Source organism: Pleurodeles waltl, chromosome 8, assembly GCF_031143425.1.
Source record: "Pleurodeles waltl isolate 20211129_DDA chromosome 8, aPleWal1.hap1.20221129, whole genome shotgun sequence".
NCBI classification, from domain to species: domain Eukaryota; kingdom Metazoa; phylum Chordata; class Amphibia; order Caudata; family Salamandridae; genus Pleurodeles; species Pleurodeles waltl.
Genome location: NC_090447.1, coordinates 910423095 through 910438153, shown reverse-complemented (window position 1 = coordinate 910438153; position 15059 = coordinate 910423095).

Sequence of the window (15059 nt, the reverse complement as noted above, 5' to 3'; positions counted from 1 at the left end):
GATAGTACATACTGACCTTTACTACCCAGTGACTTAAATATAGGGATTTCTAGGGGTGGATGGAACTCACGGAATTTCACTCCATGGAACTCCATGTTGTTACATAAAAACTCTGCGAGATTCCACTGAGTTCCACTAACAGTCGGAAATATGCATGTTGCACTGCTCTCGCTGCAATTTAGCACCAGTTATGCAGACAGCTCTGAAAAATCAGTGCAAATGGCACCATGCAAAGCTCAAGAACCTGCAGTATTTTTAGAGGATTTTGCTACTGCTCAAGTAGAAAGTCTACATGAACTGCAGTAAGTCTACCTGAGAAGCAGCCCTCTGACCCTGATGGCCGATATTAGAAAATGGCACTGGGGAAATGCTAAACCTCGCTCATGCTTGCATTTCCGGAGCCATGCGGGAACAAATTCCACCATGCAGCGATTGGTGTAATTTGTCTGGAACTCTGCATTATAAGAGTAATGCGTGGTCACTAAATTCCACCAATTCAAACATTTCACCCACCCCTCAGTCTTTTATCACTGGAGGTAAGCTGGGTGGTTTAAAAATGTCTTCAGACTGTAATACAGTAGTTATAACCCAAAAGGGGGTGGACACTAGGCTTACTTGTCCATTGTTCTCGCTTTCGAGGATGCTTGCCTGATTGAGTTTGGGTTCCTATGATTATTACTGATGGCCTGATTAATGATCTTGGTGGATGGAATACTCCATCACAATCATGATGGATATTCCGTCCATCATTTGACAACTTCCATAGTCTATAATGAAACTGAAAGTTGGCAGATGGGATACCTCTCACTTTTGTGATGGAGTAACCCCATCCACCTAAATTGTAATCAGGCCCTAAGTCTTCATATACCCTGTCACTATATATTTTGTGTGTGTCGATGATGTTCCCTATAAGGATCACAATCAGTCCAGAAAACTGACTGATGACTAAAGGATGGTTAACAGTTCTTCTCTGTAGGCAGCAGCTCAACGTCCACTTCAACCAAATATTTAAGCTGTATGTTCACAACAATGTCCACTTTATATTGCTCCATAATCTTGATATCACTCAAAGCAGGGTTTTGACTTTGGCATTTTGTTACCACAAATGAATGATTTCAATTATAATGAATCCTGAAGCATGATATTGAGGATATTTTTGATGACTTGGTGTGATTGAGTGTGAGACTGAAAATGACTAGTACCTACAATGATTTCTGGGTGTGTCTCTCAACAAATTGTGATTTTAAGACATTTGGCTGATTTATTAATATAATAAAAAAAATTGAATACTGGAGAAAAGAGTAATATTTTTGCCTTTTTAACTCTTTCTGTGCTGAAAATAGAACAGTTCCATCCTCAGCCAATGTGGGCATGTGCTGGGGAGAGAACCATTCCATTCTCTGCATACGGCCAGGAAATTCAACAGAGTGATTTTATTTTTGATTTTTTAGCCTCCGGAGCAGAGGGGAGCTTCCCTTTCTGTCTGAGGCATTTGTGTCCTCTGTAATGATGACCACCACGCATGGCACACTGACGTCATTAGAGTGAAAGTGAAAGTGAATGTGAAAATGAGCAGATCCGCACACAGGAGAGGTATTGTTGGAAAGAGAAAAATCTCCCCTTTCCAATGGTAATTTTTTCAAGTGGATCCCTACTTGGGGATTACCCAAAGATTGCGACCCCCCAAGCATGGATCCACCCTACTCGACACAAGGGATTTATTTTTGTGTCACGCAGTGGCCCCTTAGGCAAGGGCCACTCCCCACACTGCAGAGCTATATCTACAAGGCCACATAAAACCACCCTGCGTGGCTTTTCATTGCTGTGTAGATATGGAGTTAAGCAGCGCAAGCCGCTGTGTTATCTCACACTGCAATAGGGAGAAGTTCTATAGGCATTACGTTGGGGGTTCCCATGTAACACCCATGGCACTTGACACATTACCAGATTTACAACACGCTGTTAACCGGGGAATGCTTCAAAAGCCTACGCCTCCCCTGGGGTATCCCAACAAGGAGCAATACCATTATCTCTCTTTGTTTTTTCCTCTTTCGATGTGTGCTAAGATATGCATCATATAGAAAGAGGAAATCGCTTCTATTGATTGTTTTAGTGCAGGAAGGTGTCGTTTCCTGAACAAAAACATTCAACCCTGCAGCCCAGACACCCTTGCACCATGGCGCAGGGCACCTGTGTTGGTTCATGGCAGCAAATTGTGCATCAGCACTGTGGAAGAGGACAGGAATGTGTTGCATCTAATAGACTCAGCACATTCCTGCCCTTTTCTTTTAGTGCAGAGCAGCACAGCATGGAAGAGTTTCCGGTACCAAAACATTGTTAATGAGGTCCTAGGTTTCTTTGGGAAAACCTTGAAATTGATAGAATTCCGGGATCCACCATAGGTTTCACACTTGTTTCCACCACAAACAGGAAAGATGTTGAAAGCACAAAAAATAGTGAAAATGGGCTGTCTCTCAGTAAAATGCCAAAACTGTGTTTGTAAATTTGTTTTTCTCAATTAAATCTGCATGTGCGGAAAACTGGGAGGATGGTGATTTTAGCAACACAAACCTTTTGTTAATGTCATTTGTTGGAAAAAAAGACACTTTCTTCTGCAGCACGTTTTTCACATTTTTCCCCCAAAAACACATTTAGCTATATTTTGGCTAATTTCTTGGTCCCCTCCAGGGAAATCCACAAACCCTAGGTACCTTTAGAATCCCTACGATGTTTGGCAAGAAGACAAAAATTTGGCATGGATTGCTTGTGTGGACAAACATTTATGGAGGACTAAGCATGAACTACCCCAAAAAGCCAAGAAAAGGCTTAGCACTGGAGGGAGGGTGGGCCTAATACCAAAAGGATTAAGATGAGATCATGAACATCATTTTGCTTCACCCAGTTTAAGGGTAATGGCAATAAAATCTTGATAACACTTATGAAAGACTTATAAAGAACCTTCCATTGGCTGTTTGAGGTAGAAGTAAGAGTCCGGCCTTGTAGATATGGTGTAAGACAACCCAGCGTAAGTTGTTGCGTTGCCTCACACTGCATCAGGAAGGCATGTCATGAGCATTGTTGTGCGTGTTCCCAGTCAACACCCATGGTTTTTGACACTGCCACATATTTATAACAGCATAAATCTTGGGCAGCACCAACAACTTACGCCTCCCCAGAGCATGTGAACGTGGAAAAATGTTTACATTCCGCCTTATTTATTTTTCACTTTCCATGTGGAGGAAAATGCCTCTTGTGATTGTTTTTGTGCAGGAAGGTGACTCTATGCCAAATCTTTGTAAATAAGGCCCTAATTCTTTGCGTGCATTCTTCTGTGTGGTGGTTCATTGGATTCCACCCCAACAGACCAGTATACATCTTGGATGTTTACTCATTATAAATTGTCATTATTACGTGATCATTTAGGGTGGAATCCATAATTAACTTGAGTTAAGTGATTTGTGTGAACTAGGGAAATTAAAACCATGGGCGTGACATCATCTTCATTAATTCTTGGTTTTGAAACCATTGCTATTATCGCAACACTTATGTCCTTCTGACTGGATAAGAACAACGCATAGATCATCAATCTCTCAAAATACTGCCTTTTTTAGTAAAAACTTAAAAAACTTCTGCAGATGAAAACTTAAATGATCCATATCAGTTGTTGTTGACAGAAGATCTCTGCCTCTTCAGATATATTTGATTGATGATAGCCCCCAATATTCCTTTTTAGTCATGCCATGAAGCCTGCTGTCTCAACATTTAATTTAACCATAGGAGGTAAAATGATACATGAGCCCTGAGCGTCTGTTTTGCTGAAAGGTGAACCATAATGAGAAGCAACAGACGCGGCAAGCGATGAAATATTTCCCAGTATAAATAGCTTCATGTGGAAAACGTTTTCACAATAAATCATTGAATGGTAAACATGCTACATGATGCCCTGGGTAGAGGATATTAGTGAGGCTAGAGTGTTCTGTTTCGGGCCATTTTTAATTTGCTAGCTCGTTCTCAAAGTTAGAGGCAGGTCACGATCAGCCAGTTTCTAGAGGTCGAAACGATGAGTCACGACGTCCTCAGTAACCTAGTAGAGATAAGGAAAGCGCATTTGAAAGCATGTCTAAAATAATAAAGTAATACATCTTGAGCAACATATTGAAAGCCCATTCAAAAGGAAGCTGAAGCCTACTGACGCCATTATATGAAAGTAAAATGAAAAATAATTGAACCGATCTGGAGCCTCTGAAATTTTGAGAGTTTTAATCATGTTTGCAAGGAAAAGTGCCAACGAAAAACATTTGGGTGCAGAAGTGTACAAAGGGAGACACTTAGGTGACATCTATCCTATTACTGAATTTCAATTTTCTTAAAACGAAGAGATCGCTCTATCACATTTCAAGTGATCGCCTTAATACGTTTCCATGTTCTCTGATTAACACAACAGCCGCCGGTCACGGGAATAAATGCTGTGTCACTCTGAAGGCAACACACAATTACCAGGTGTTTGAAAGCAATTGCTTTTATGGTGAAAAGCGTTAGCATTTTAATCATGTTTGCACTGGACAAAGACACGAGTGCAGCAGTGTGCCCCAGGAGACCGGTTTTATGAAATAAACTGATGCAATATTCATGTCAACATTTAGGGTGGCCACGTGAGTGCAGAGTTAAAAAGGCCCGTTTAGAAAAGGTCTGCTGCAAAAACGAGTTAATTTTGAAACGAAGCAATGGAAGTTACGCCCGTGCGTAATTTAAATATATTACCAATAGGAGATCATTTCTGTGAGATTAAATCATAAAGCAGGTATTACTTGAGTTAGATGCCTACATTTCTGGTATTCACTTACAACAGAGGGAGCCATTAATTGCATAGCGTTTGCTAAGAACACATAGCCGGCCGGTGCAATTTGCGACCCTCACAGAACCCATTCAGCTACGTGACAGGCACGATAAGTTACGACGTTTCAACAGTGGCCGGATCTTCAATTTGTCTTATGCTCAGGTGCTGCAAACCTCTCAACCATATCTAGGAGACCATGCAAAGCCACTTTGCATGGCTTTGAAATGCCTGATGGGTATGGAGTCAGACCAGGAAGAGCAAGCTGCATTGCCTTACTCTGCACCAGCATGGCATTCCATGGGCATTGCAGTGGATTTTTCCAACCAACACCCATGGATTTTGACGCTGCCTCAGATTTACTTAATCACATAAACTTAGGGAAGCTTCAAAACCCATGCCTCCCAGGATAAATATATGTATTTCTCCTTGTTTGTTGAACACTCGGAAAGAGTGAAACACTTCTCAGGATTATTTTTGCGCAGAAACCTTCCTACACATAAAAAAAATCCTACATGCAATGCAGACACCCTTGCACCATGGTGCAAGATTACCTGCATTGAGCTAAGGCTGTCATTTGTGTGCCAGTGCAGGGCGAAGGAAAGGAATGCACCATATTGCTATAATATGGTGCATTCCTGCCCTTTCACATTGGCCTAGGGCAGTGCAGCAAGAAGACTTACAGCGCTGCCCTAGGCCAGGGTTCTGCAAAGTCGTTCCTGAAGAGCCGGGTCCATGCCAGGTTTTTAGCATATCCACATTTAGAAAACAGATGTTTCAGAAATCTACCTTTTCCTAAATGTGGATATGCTAAAAACCTGGCATGGACCCGGCTCCCCTGACCGGCTTTGCAGAACACTGCCCTAGGCCAATTTCTCATAAATAATCCCCTTTGTGTTTTGCCACTTCTTTGATGCACTCGTGGGTAAGTGGCATAGCCAAAGTACTAGGAGCCCTAAAGCAACTGTTTAATATAGGACCACAATCTATACATGGGTTGTGAAAACTTAGATAACTGTGTTGCCGAAGGCCCATCTGAGCTGTTTTCCTGGTGTCACTTCACCTGCTGCACATTTGATAGCTACGTCCTGTTTCGGTTATGAATATATTTTGAAACCTTTGATTTTACATGAATGCGTTGTATACAGGCAGAGTGTACACTCTGTATACATACAGTGTTGCGATTAAGTAAATTATGCTACAACTTTTTTCTGCAATAATTACATTATATTTGAGAACAATGGTTCTTTCCAATGACATTGGCTCCCTGTTGGTGGTAAAAAAAGTTAGGCAAAATTAGTCCAGTTCACTTCAGTTTGTCTTAACTAAGTAAAAAGCCTACTTTCATTTTTTTTGGATCAGTTTCTCTCATGAGAATCAGGGACATAACGCAGCCTCTGCAGCCCCTGAGGTGCTGGGTGGAGGGAATGCCTTAAATGGGGCCCCATTCAGCCCAAGATCAATTAATATATGTGTTATGGGAGACTCAGGTTCTAGCCCCTCATCACATTCAGGGAGGATAGGCTTGTGGGAAGGGGAACTATTTTACATCACAAGGCTTGTGAGAATGCATCATTGCAAAAACCGAACAAACGTGTGGATACACCTACAGGTATTTATAGAGCACAAATCTAGAAGGATAGTAATGGAGTTGTGAACAAGGGCAGGAGCAGTATTTTACAATTCAGTTTTGTGTACATTGAGGTAGGATGTTTGGGAATCATATCTTTGGATATATGTCCTTTGATACACTGTGTCATCCACTGCTTTCCGAATTGCACGAGGGCTTGGGGAATTCTTGTGGGGCTGTTGTTTCAGATCATGGGAGCATTCACAGTGAAGGCTTGCCTAATACTTATCTCTTTCTCTGCTATGTGCTGTTTCCTTTCTTGAGATGTCCTGGCTTCTGTTGTGGCACTGCCCCCCTCACAGAGCTAAATTCCCTGACAGGTATTTAGAGGGTCTGGATCTGGTAGCCTTATATGTGATGCATCTTAGCTTGATTCCCAGTCCCCAAAGTGAGTGCTGGTTCCCAATATCTCAAACAACTGGTAAAAACGTAGCCCTTACAATGCAAACTCAGAAGTGCTTTGCCAAGTTTTCCCATGATGTAGATAAAAGAGTATGCGTTGTGATATATTTGGTGCACAGACATTATGGAACTCTCTCTCCCTAAAACTCTGTACATCCCAAATTAAGACATAAAGGCTTTGTATTAACAGACACCAGGGGGCATATTTATACTCCGTTTGCGCCGAATGTGCGTCGTTTTTTTCGACGCAAATTAGGCGCAAAACTAACGCCATATTTATACTTTGGCGTTAGACGCGTCTAGCGCCAAAGTATGGGCAAATAGCGTCATTTTTTTGTGTGAACGCCTTCCTTGCGTTAATGAGATGCAAGGAAGGCGTTCCCGTCTAAAAAAATGACGGCGACGCAAATGCGTCGTATTTATACTCCCGGGCAAAAATCACGCCCGGGAGTGGTCGGGTCAAAAAACCCCGCATTTGCGCCACTTTTTAACGCCTGGGTCAGGGTAGGCGTTAAGGGGCCTGTGGGCTCAAAATGAGCCCACAGGTGCCCTCCCCTGCCCCCAGGGACCCCCCCTGCCACCCTTGCCCACCCCAGGAGGACACCCAAGGATGGAGGGACCCATCCCAGGGACATTCAGGTAAGTTCAGGTAAGTATAATTTTTTTTTTTTTGGGTGGCATAGGGGGGCCTTATTTGTGCCCCCCTACATGCCACTATGCCCAATGACCATGCCCAGGGGACATAAGTCCCCTGGGCATGGCTATTGGGCAAGGGGGCATGACTCCTGTCTTTACTAAGACAGGAGTCATGTAAATGGCGTCTGGGCGTCGTTAAAAATGGCGCAAATCGGGTGGAGGCGGTTTTTTGCGTCAACCTGACTTGCACCATTTTTAAGACGCCCTAGCGCCACTTTTCCCAACGCCAGCGCTGCCTGGTGTACGTGGTTTTTTTCCACGCACACCAGGCAGCGCCGGTCTGCTTGCGCCGGCTAACGCTATTCAATAAATACGGCGCCCGCATGGCGCTTCAGAATGACGTTAGCCGGCGCAAAATTTTTTGACGCTAAACTGCGTTAGCGCAGTTTAGCGTCAAAAAGTATAAATACGGGCCCAGATATCTGGGTCTTTGTGAGCCCCCAAGATGTATACTCTATCTAATAATACATTTTTAATCCAGAGTTTCTTGGGCACATTTACCTAAATGTCATGCAGCGTGGAAACCAAAGAGGTTGTGCTGGATTGTGCTAGGGAGAGAGAGAGCCTTTCCGAGCCATATTTATTAAGATATAGTGCAGCTGCTCTCTCTCCCCTAGTGTTGGTACACAGACTACCTAGCATCAGACATGCACCTTTGCACCATAGGGAAAGAAGTGTGAGTGCTGTCTAGCATAGGGTTTGTACTAGAAGGGTAGCCTTCTAGAATAAAATATTATGCTTAGACAAAGTTTAAAAACGTTCACACATTTGGTGTGTTCTGTACAGTGCAGCACACATACAATGTTTGAAAAATGAGAGGAATAAAATATTTCTTCTTTTTAATGCCTGCCTCAATTTATTGGCACAAAGCCTTGTCTACCGGTTTTAGAAAATAGGGCCATGCATAGAAAACATGGGTGATAGCATGGCAATGTCCATGTAGCAACTATGGGGTACTTCTTGAGTCAAAGTAACGCAGAGTAGCCCAAAGCTCTATTTGGTTTATTTTGGAACTACTTTCCAGCACAAGAAAGATTATAGTTCATCAGTATATTGTGTCACTTTTGTAACATTGTGGCAGCACTGAGGGCCTATTTTATATCTTGGCAGAAAGGAGACACCACTGCAATGGCATTGGAGTTCCCTTCCTGCTAAGACTCTCACCCTATTTCAATGTGGCCGGACCATAGTTTGATGATGAAAGAGACTATTTTTCCTCTGCCTTGACCACATTTTTCCTATGGACTGACAGACTGGAGACCATCAGAGAATAGGCTCTATGTCTGCCTGTCCAATTTAGATGGACAGACAAGTAGCCATTGATTTTACTGCCAGGCATACCCTGGAGGTAAGCAGCAGTGAACATTTCAAAAAGCCCCTATTGCTATGTGAGATCACTCATGTTTGAAGGAGCTGTATTGCAAAGTCAAAATGCATTGGTAGGAACTACCGTGACCACAGTTTGTTTTAATGCTAGAAATGTCCATTGGTCCAACAATGTGAGAGAACAGGGCTGATTGCAGAGCCCCCCTGACTTTTTGCCCCCATTTTCCACTTTTTGCTGGTGTTTTCCTGACTCTGATGGTGCCCTGGGTACTGCTAACCAGTCCCAGGGCCTGTGCTCTGTGCAAAATAAGTATGCAAATTAGGCTAATTATAATTGGCAAAGTCAACCTACCTATAAGTCCCTAGTATATGGTAGGGCATGTAGGTTTAGGGACCCCAGCATAGGTAGTGCACCCATAGGTTCACTGCTGAGGTGCCCAGTGTAATTTTAAAGGCAGGGCTGCCTTGCTGGCTGCTTTAAAATTAAAGCTATATGCAAATTCGACTTTGGAAGTAGAAGTAGTTAATTTTAAAAGGCCACTTAAGTAACAGATACCAGAAGTTTGGTATCAAATTAATTGTTATAATAAATCACACAGCTTCCAGTTGTTGGATTTAATATAACTTGTTCAGGTAAAGAGTTTTAAACCTTACCTGAAAAGTTGCCAACTTCAGCCCTGCAGTGTTTTTGCTGCTGTGCTCTGATTGGCCAGCCTCTAGCGGTGTGGCCAGGCTGCCTTGATGAGGTGTGAAGTGGCCTGGCTCCACACAAAGAGATGTGCCTGTGGGAGGAGATCTCCCCTCAGCAGATGGTGAGGCAGGAAGGGGGAGGGCTGCCAAACTGGTCTTCAAAGGCAGAGAAGGACATTCAGAGCAACCTAGCAACACCCCCACATCCTGCAAACCCAGACATTTAGGTGCCCCATTGATTAGAGCAGGAGAGGGCAGGAGAGGGGTGTGTTTAGGATTTTTAGCCACACCAGGAGGTCGGATTAGACTGGCAGGTTCGTTTAGCGGAAGAAAATCTTCAGAAAAACAACTAAGTCCGAAGGTAAACTTTTGACCGAGGCCTCCCGCGGGCTGTAGCTGAGCCGGGCTCCATCGTGGTCAGCCTTAAACTTTGACTTTACCCCGGTCGAGGTGCGGCCAGATGACCAGATTGGCGCTTTTTGTTTCTAGGTGCTAGAAAACAATAATTCTTTAAAAATTCATATCTCCGGTTCCCCTTATCCGATTTTATTCGTTTTGGTGTAATTTTAAAGATAAAAATATAATCTATTTTCATAAATTGTTTTGGGATTTTTAAACTGTTTCCTGCATTTTGTTTAATTACTGTTTTGTGATATTTGAATGCTTTACAATCTGTCTCCTAAATTAAGCCTTGTCGCTCGTTGCCAAGTTACCAAGGGTTGAGCTTGGTTTAATTTACTGAGACCTAACTGGAAGTGGCCTATTGCTAAATGTAGGTACCTACCTGCTCTTACCAATAACCCATTTTCCAACATTTGTGGTGCAGTGGTGGGATCCTGTACTTGTGTTTAGTATCACATTACAGTTTTAAGTAAAACAAATTAAAAATCCTTTAAATTGTCCTAGTGCAAAAAAAATGTTTTTAATGTTTATTTCGGATTAATTTCAATTATTGAATTTTTGTGTTTTTTCTAAATTCTTGTTTCCAATTTTGGCAAAAAGTTTTTTGTTGACACAAAGCTAGGGAACCATGGAGCCTGATCTGGCTAGCCTACCCACACTGACAGTAGTACAACTAAGGGGGTTGTGTACTGCAAGGGGGTTGCCTGCAACCACTGACCTCAGAAAGCATGTCCTGATTAAATCCCTGACAGCATGGGCTGAGGCCCAAGAAGTAGGCCCAGAGGAAGCTCCAGAGGAGGAAGAAGTATGGGAGGATGCTAGCTCCAACCATTCAGGGGAGGGAGGGCATCTGAGCCTAAGTGAGGATGAGGAAGCCCGGTCCTCACTACACACAGGCCCTCATTCTGACCTTGGCGGTCGGCGGAGAGGCGGCGGTCGGACCGCGAACAGACCGGCGGTATTAAAAATGGCATTCTGACCCTGGCGGGAACCGCCAACACAGCCCGCCAACTTAACACTCTGACCGCCACAGCGGTACAAACAAACAGCGCGGCGGTTCCCGCCAACAGCCCGGCGGCAGACAAAGTACCGCCCACCCTATTACGACCCACCAATCTGCCACCTTTTCCGGGGCGGGAGCACCGCCGATAAGAACACGGCGGAAACAGACTACGAACGGGAAAACGCTCACCTCTACGCACTCCACGCGAGATTCCGGCAGTATGGAGCCAGAGTTACAGGTCATCCCCGCACTCCTATTCCTCCTCATATACCAGGAGCACGCCCGGCGGCGCGGAAGACATCGGTGAGTACTGCACCTACGACACAGGGGAGGGAAAAGATTACCGGCACACACCCACCCACCCACACCCACTACAACACACACATCAATGCATTCCCACAGATCACTGTCACAACCCACAAACCACCCCCCTCCGAAATAATGCAAAGACCAAAAGAAGAGATCATAAACGGGCAGATATATTGAAATATGTACGCCATTAATCCCAAAAAATAAATAAACTATGTACAAAATATATACAGCTACTAAATGTAGTCCAACCACTGTCCGTGGATCACAGGGGTCCTGTGCAAAGGGGCAAGGCCCAGTCCCACGACAAGAACTCCACGAAGAGAACACTGCAGGGGCATCAGAAAGAAAATAGGACAGGCACCTCAGGGGGAAGGGAAGGGGGGGCACCTCAGCCACTTGAGTACACGACGCCAGATCCACGAGGGGACTCCATGACCACTGGCCCATCCTGGGGAGAGCAAAGCCACAGTCCATACAGTCCATACAGTGGGTGGCCTGCCCACTGGGCCATCCTGGGGAGAGCAAAGCCACAGTCCAAACAGTCCATACAGTGGGTGGCCTGCCCACTGGGCCATCCTGGGGAGAGCAAAGCCACAGTCCATACAGTCCATACAGTGGGTGGCCTGCCCACTGGGCCATCCTGGGGAGAGCAAAGCCACAGTCCATACAGTCCATACAGTGGGTGGCCTGCCCACTGGGCCATCCTGGGGAGAGCAAAGCCACAGTCCATACAGTCCATACAGTGGGTGGCCTGCCCACTGGGCCATCCTGGGGAGAGCAAAGCCACAGTCCATACAGTCCATACAGTGGGTGGCCTGCCCACTGGGCCATCCTGGGGAGAGCAAAGCCACAGTCCATACAGTCCATACAGTGGGTGGCCTGCCCACTGGGCCATCCTGGGGAGAGCAAAGCCACAGTCCAAACAGTCCATACAGTGGGTGGCCTGCCCACTGGGCCATCCTGGGGAGAGCAAAGCCACAGTCCATACAGTCCATACAGTGGGTGGCCTGCCCACTGGGCCATCCTGGGGAGAGCAAAGCCACAGTCCATACAGTCCATAACAGACCCCACTGCCACTGGAGGAGGCAAGTTGGCCAGAGGACATCCTGCAGCCCTGCCCGAGATAGATCCTGCCCTGCCACGTCTGCCAAAGGGCCAGCGGTTCTTGCCCTGAAGGGCCCAGTTCAGCGGTTCTTGAGACGGCGGGGCCCAGTTCAGCGGTTCTTGAGACGGCGGGGCCCAGTTCAGCGGTTCTTGCCTTGAAGGGCCCAGTTCAGCGGTTCTTGCCTTGAAGGGCCCAGCGGAGCGGTTCTTGAGACGGCGGGGCCCAGTTCAGCGGTTCTTGAGACGGCGGGGCCCAGTTCAGCGGTTCTTGAGACGGCGGGGCCCAGTTCAGCGGTTCTTGCCTTGAAGGGCCCAGTTCAGCGGTTCTTGAGACGGCGGGGCCCAGTTCAGCGGTTCTTGCCTTGAAGGGCCCAGTTCAGCGGTTCTTGCCTTGAAGGGCCCAGCGGAGCGGTTCTTGAGACGGCGGGGCCCAGTTCAGCGGTTCTTGAGACGGCGGGGCCCAGTTCAGCGGTTCTTGAGACGGCGGGGCCCAGTTCAGCGGTTCTTGAGACGGCGGGGCCCAGTTCAGCGGTTCTTGAGACGGCGGGGCCCAGTTCAGCGGTTCTTGAGACGGCGGGGCCCAGTTCAGCGGTTCTTGCCTTGAAGGGCCCAGTTCAGCGGTTCTTGCCTTGAAGGGCCCAGCGGAGCGGTTCTTGAGACGGCGGGGCCCAGTTCAGCGGTTATTGAGACGGCGGGGCCCAGTTCAGCGGTTCTTGAGACGGCGGGGCCCAGTTCAGCGGTTCTTGCCTTGAAGGGCCCAGTTCAGCGGTTCTTGAGACGGCGGGCCCAGTTCAGTGGTTCTTGCCTTGAAGGGCCCAGTTCAGCGGTTCTTGCCTTGAAGGGCCCAGCGGAGCGGTTCTTGAGACGGCGGGGCCCAGTTCAGCGGTTCTTGCCTTGAAGGGCCCAGTTCAGCGGTTCTTGCCTTGAAGGGCCCAGTTCAGCGGTTCTTGAGACGGCGGGGCCCAGTTCAGCGGTTCTTGAGACGGCGGGGCCCAGTTCAGCGGTTCTTGAGACGGCGGGGCCCAGTTCAGCGGTTCTTGCCTTGAAGGGCCCAGTTCAGCGGTTCTTGCCTTGAAGGGCCCAGTTCAGCGGTTCTTGAGACGGCGGGGCCCAGTTCAGCGGTTCTTGCCTTGAAGGGCCCAGTTCAGCGGTTCTTGCCTTGAAGGGCCCAGCGGAGCGGTTCTTGAGACGGCGGGGCCCAGTTCAGCGGTTCTTGAGACGGCGGGGCCCAGTTCAGCGGTTCTTGCCTTGAAGGGCCCAGTTCAGCGGTTCTTGAGACGGCGGGGCCCAGTTCAGCGGTTCTTGCCTTGAAGGGCCCAGTTCAGCGGTTCTTGCCTTGAAGGGCCCAGTTCAGCGGTTCTTGAGACGGCGGGGCCCAGTTCAGCGGTTCTTGAGACGGCGGGGCCCAGTTCAGCGGTTCTTGAGACGGCGGGGCCCAGTTCAGCGGTTCTTGAGACGGCGGGGCCCAGTTCAGCGGTTCTTGCCTTGAAGGGCCCAGTTCAGCGGTTCTTGCCTTGAAGGGCCCAGTTCAGCGGTTCTTGAGACGGCGGGGCCCAGTTCAGCGGTTCTTGCCTTGAAGGGCCCAGTTCAGCGGTTCTTGCCTTGAAGGGCCCAGCGGAGCGGTTCTTGAGACGGCGGGGCCCAGTTCAGCGGTTCTTGAGACGGCGGGGCCCAGTTCAGCGGTTCTTGAGACGGCGGGGCCCAGTTCAGCGGTTCTTGCCTTGAAGGGCCCAGTTCAGCGGTTCTTGAGACGGCGGGGCCCAGTTCAGCGGTTCTTGCCTTGAAGGGCCCAGTTCAGCGGTTCTTGAGACGGCGGACGGTCTATGGCCAACTGCTAAATGCCTGGTGGTGCCCTCCTGGGCAGCGGGGATGGTGCTCCTTCACTGCCCACCTGGGCTGTGGGTGGTGGGGCCCTCCTGGCCAGCTGGGCTGGGTCCTCCCTGGGCAGCGGCTATGGGGCTGGTGGGCTCTCCCGGGGCAGCTGTGCCGGTTCCTCCCGGGGCAGCGGCTATGGGGGTTGTGGGCTCCTCCTGGGCAGCAGGCCTGCTGCCTGACCTCTCCAACTTGCTGCCCTTGCCCTCCTTAGTCGTCGGCCTGTGGCCCTTTCCTCCCTTTGGAGCTGTGGCTGGTGACTGTCTCTGGGTGGTGTCCGGGGGGGATGTAGAAGGCGGGCTCCTGCGGCGCCCCTTCCGCCTTCTGCTCCTCTTCCCAGGGGGTGGGCTGGCTGTCCCCTTGCTGCTGGGCGAAGATCCAGACATGCGGGCTGGCAGGCTCCAATACCCCTGCACCCTTGTCAAGGGGGCTGCAGGGCTGGTGGTGGCTGAGGTGCTCTTCTTACCCCGACGAGAAGGAGGGGGGGCTCAGGGTCAGGAAAGAAGTTAGTAGTGGCGAGGAAGAGCTTCTTGGGACAATGGAGAGTGGTAGGTACAGTGGGAATGGGAGTGGAGGGAGAGGATGTGGTTGTAGGTGAGTCACGTTTGCTGTCTTTGGGTGCAGGTGCAGGAGGGATAGGCTGTCGTGAGGTGGATGGCTGTTGGGTGGGTGGGTGGCTGCGTTTGTGTGGTGTGGAAGAGGGGGTGACAGACACAGTGGGAGAGGACACAGGGGACGTGTAAATGGCAGTGGGGTGGTGACTGCACGTGTGCGGACTGGAGTGGAGG